Here is a 5,526-nt window from a genome sequence, read left to right as displayed (position 1 = left end):
GCCCCCCCCCCCCCCCCCCAATATCTGTTAGTCTCGCTATGCATATATATTATTATCTTTAATCAAAATGTATAGTGACAGTAGATAAGATAAGGCACGCGGGCCGTGGTATACGTAAATATTTTTACTGCCACCAGTTTCTCTTTTGTCTTGTGACTTCTGAACATCTACATATTTTGTTGGTTATTTGTTTTATAGTTTCTAATTTCTATAATTTATTCGAAGTTTCTAAAAGACTTTTTCAGTTATTTTCGGTCGGTAGGGTGGTTGGCTGTCAAAACATCTCTCTAGTCTCCCAGAAGTCAAGATTGTTTGCGTAGTTAAGTAATCGTAAACATGTTGTTACAATTTACAATATTGTAATTTGTAAAATACCTACAGTATCTGAGACGGATTTTGACTGTCTATAATTATTTGAGTTCAGAAAAGTAAAAAGTAACCGGGTTTTATGTATACTTATTACTTTGTGACCAAAAATATAAAATTGTGCACTTAATCGTTTGGAAGAACAGATAAACCGAGGAGCCTAATGTGGCATGCTAATTTGAGCACTATCGCATGAAGAAGTTTGAGTAGATTAATCGTTAGAATATAAGATGGAACCATAATTTAAGATAGTATGTACTATGATACAGGGGCGTAATTAGGGGGCGATTAGGGGGATAGATCCCCCCAAAACTTTTTTTTACAGCTAACATTTTGATCAAAGTATTGGTAATGAGCAATAATGTTTGCTAAAAACGTATATCCCCCCAACCAAATTCCCAATTACGCCACTGCTATAATATTATACAATCTTAAATCGTAGATGGACCGAATATAATATCTAAATTTAATATGTTTATAATATAATATACACGAATATATATATAATTATTGATTGCCATAATATGGAATCTCAACGTTATTTTCTAATTTCTAGAATATTCCCTTTATATCAATATCTTAATATCAATATCCGATAACTGCTGTATAATATTACGGATCGAATATTAACTCTTTGCCGGGTCAAATGGGTCAAATGTTAATTGTTAACATCCTCGATTGGAAGCAAGCGAGGGCATTAATTATAGTCTACATACAGTTATAATTGGTATTCAAGTACAGATAATCTTGCATAATATAAAATATTATGTTGATATGTCGAGGAAAAATAAATCGAACACATTCACGTAAGTATAGGTACTTATCATGTATAATATTATGCACTCTACTATTATCCTCGTTTGACATTCGTTATCATTCCCTAAATTATTGAGCACTGGCGCAGCTTTGTGATTCTATTTTTATCGCTCATATAAGTTGCAAACGAAGCATACATATTTCATCATCTCTTCTTTATTATTATTTCCGTTGATATTAAAAAATATTTCGTGTTGTTGGCTTCGTTTCTTGTATTATCAATAGATTCTTTCTTCTTCTTTTGTAGCTTTTATCAATAGATTTGTGTTGCTTTAATTTTAGTCTGATGATTAATATGTACTTAGCACTTACATAATATGATAGAAATCAAATCTCTATATTAATCGAATAAATGTAAAAACTTTCTGCAGGTTAACAGAAATAAATAATAATACCTATCTGTTAAGTATTAATATACTTCACGACCATATTATATTTTTATATTATTATACATAGATTAACGATATGTAGGTGTACCTAGTAGATTGAAATGTATTATTACTATTAAAATCAAAATAGGTACTTTTTTATCCAAAAATATATACAGTTAAAGACTTAAAGTACATATTTCATAAAATATTGTATGTTATGCCAGTATTATAAAATATAATACTTATAATAATAATAAACATATATATATATATTTTTTAATTGATCGTAAAGCCCGGCAACTATGGCCATTAGCTGTTTTTGTTTTGTAGGGTAGGAAATTTAGGTTTAGAAAACACGTGTATTTTTTGTTTGTCAAATTTTTTTATTGGGCACTCGTAGGTATCTGCCATACCCGGGTGGGGGATGGCGGAACTTCTCTCCGGAAGTCCGGACCCCGTGACTTGCCCGAAGAAAAATGCCACAATTTATTATTTTTTGTGTTCAATTTGTACAACCTCCTTGTTACGGTCAAAGTGTATAAATCGGACATTTTAACACAGTGCCCGGGCATTGTTCACAATGATCGTCATATTTGGGCAAAGTTGAATCTGATTTTAATTTGGTTACTTTGCCCGGGTATTGTAATACAAAAGCATGAAATAAATTCTGAGAAACAAAACGAAAAACTGTATTTGTAAGTGCCACGATAGTTTAAGTTATAAACTAATTTCGTTATTGGGTAAACATGCAGGAAGAGCACTCACGAAAAACCACTCACAATATAATGCAGGCTGTACATAATAGCCCATAGGTATTTTAGATACATCATACATATCGACATATTATCATTTATGGGTAAACGTATAGGTAGTAAGATACCAGGCTACCTACCTACACTAAAAAACTTATCAGTTGTATTTTACCTACTAGTTAATAATAATTTATTAAACTGAAATTTACTTAATGTATTGCTGATGATCATCATTATCAAGTATTTATATTTTACAAATATATAAATTATAATATTATATTGTTATGTGGTTTTTACGTCATCCCAGAAAATTTCAAATAAACTTATGGACCGTCGCCATTCGTCTTTTAGTACGTGGTCTAAAAAATCTGTTGCTTAACAAAGCGAGGTGAAAGGAAACAACACAGACCAAAATAATATGATATGTAAAAGTAAGTTACTGTGGATCTTGGTGAATATTTACCAGTTATCACGATGGCTATTTAGCTATAATAGTATTGTATAGGTATGACCGTAATAATATTATGTTGTTCAACTAAACTCGGGTACTTTACCGTAATAAAATGAAATAAAAATATAACATATTATATAAGACTAAGTATCACAGGAAGGTATGTCACATTTTCCGGTCGGCAGCATAATATAGATACTACATGTCTACATGTGTACACTTTTTTGGTAGGTAACATACCACACGATTTCCCGTACATGTATTATTGTCTTATAATACGTCTTATCGCTTAAGACTTTTATACTAATAATTATAACTGTACTAAGTATGGATTATTAAACTCATAATATGATGATCGTATAATATTCAGTGGCGGATTTAAGGAGCGCAGAGGGACCTGGGCCCCACATAGCCCCTTTAGCTTATATAGTTTTGACGTAAACGTTATGACTTATGAGTTATGACTTTATAAATAACAAACTTTAAACATATATATCAGGGGTGGCCAAACCACGGCTCGCGTCATAGACTTTTGCAGCTCGCATCTTAACGGTCACATAATATACAATAATATGACCTTTTTTTTTTTTTACATCTTGGCTCTTCAATTTTTATTAATATATTTGGTGGCTCGCGAGTCTCTTCTCGCTGGCCACCCCTGATATATATATTTTAGAAACGAATTTATAGGTCTATTATTTAGATTTCTAAATCATATTCATTATTTTCATGTGTAGTAAATAACTTCTTTGTACTTTGCATTCAGAACTTTTGCATCAAGGTAAATAGGGTAAACATTTTAAAAATGGTCGTACAAATTATGTACTAAAATATGGCATTGGAAATAATTTGAAAACATTGAAATGTAGCCAAGGGTGCGGCTGGGGTCTTGGCGTTTTTTTAATATTCGTTATTGCCGCCGAACGATGGTCGTACACATTTTGAAAATGGTCGTACAAATTCATACAAAATCCGTACCTAGGTACTAAATTATGGTGTAGTTATGAGTTATGACTATGAATTTATAAATTTTAACCTTGGGTGGGGCTGAAATCACATCACCCCAGCCCCGCCCATTATTTTTGTTCGATAACGGGAAAACCAAGACCGTACAAGTTTTAAAAATGGTCGCACAAATTCATACAAATTACGTACAAAATATTGGTAAAGAAAATGTTCGAAAATTCCAAATGGGTGGGGCCGGGGTGATGTACGTCGGGAGCCTATGGAAATATATTAGTTGAAAATCGGAACGATGACGGAATTACGTTTCGTAAAATAGGTATTCCACCGCTGTGACGTGATGTTGTGTATTATAGACTTGCATTATAGACTCCAATATTATATAAGGTAGGTATAGTGTTGTTGGTGTCGTTGGTGTTCATTTTTTCCTCATCATAATATATTACATACATATAATTAATGGAGTGATTATCGAGAGTTAATTTATTATTGATGAGCTTTCGGTGGTGGTATGCATAATGCATATTATTATTATAAAGATTAGATTTCAACGGGTGTAATGTGTTATTTTGTGATGTAGGTATTAATATTGTGTATAAATAGTTTACAATTCTTGTGAGTGTTAGCGGATTGATTATTTTTATACGATGATTTTTACACGATGATTTCACGACTGGATAAAAAATGTTCCGTCAGACGTTGTAATATTTCTTAACCCCGATTACAACAAATGGGTATTTGATTCGTCATAATATTATGGATGCATATTTTCAATTTTGCTATTAAGACATTAACGTAACAATTACTAATTACTAATTAATGATAATAATTTTTCATTTTCACGCACAATAACAGTTGCCTAATTACACGCTTACTGACAATATCTTGATAACAGCTTACATCTTAAGTGTATAATATAATATAATTAAGTAAATGTATTATTAGGTATATAATGTTTTTACCATACCTAATACTTATATTTGGACATTTAATTTGAGTATGTAACCACGAATTATTAAGGTTATACGTGTATCTTTATTCGTGATGTATAACTAGTTATAAATGTTTGTTTGGTGGAGGAATTTAATAGTTTACTTTAAAATGTCGACCCTGGCTACGCCCGTTCGAAATTTTCGGAAATTGTATAAAAGTATTTGGTATGTTATTACTTATTACTTATTTGTATGAATTATGATGACCAAAATGTGAACGGTCTTAGGCCTTAGCCTCCTTGATATCTCCAAAAAATAGTGTTTTGGAGTGATGTGTTTCAGGGCAATCCATAATATAGCTATTATTGAAATGTATCATAATATTTTCTGTGCCAAGATTATGAACCCACGTAATTTGTAGGAATTTGTACGATGACTCCCGAACTTTGTACTTGAATCCTTCGGTAAAAATCTGTTTTTAATAGTCCTGCGGTGTCACCCACACCCAACCATAATATATTGGTTTTATTGCTTTGGTTTGCATGTTATTCATTCTTTTAATTTCCACATATAAATATTATGTGGTGATTGAAAATTTTTAATTCAGTAATATTTACGATAGTAAAGGTTTAGTATTTTCAACAACTAATTTAAACCATACATATTATTACATATTATTATTCATGACTCACATAATTTTATTTTCTCAAAAATAGTTTTTGCCGATTTGGGAATTGGACGATTGTCAACGGCTTAAGCCAGAAACCAATAACGAAAAAGGTTCTTCTCGGTTTCGTTTACAACGTAGGTACAAGGAACGACCAAAACATTATTAACGAAATATAGGTGAAAAGTACTAATAATAACTAAACTAA

Source organism: Acyrthosiphon pisum, chromosome A1 (genome assembly GCF_005508785.2).
Source record: "Acyrthosiphon pisum isolate AL4f chromosome A1, pea_aphid_22Mar2018_4r6ur, whole genome shotgun sequence".
Lineage (NCBI taxonomy): Eukaryota > Metazoa > Arthropoda > Insecta > Hemiptera > Aphididae > Acyrthosiphon > Acyrthosiphon pisum.
The sequence above is the reverse complement of the archived record's forward strand: the minus strand, read 5'-3'. Positions refer to the sequence as shown.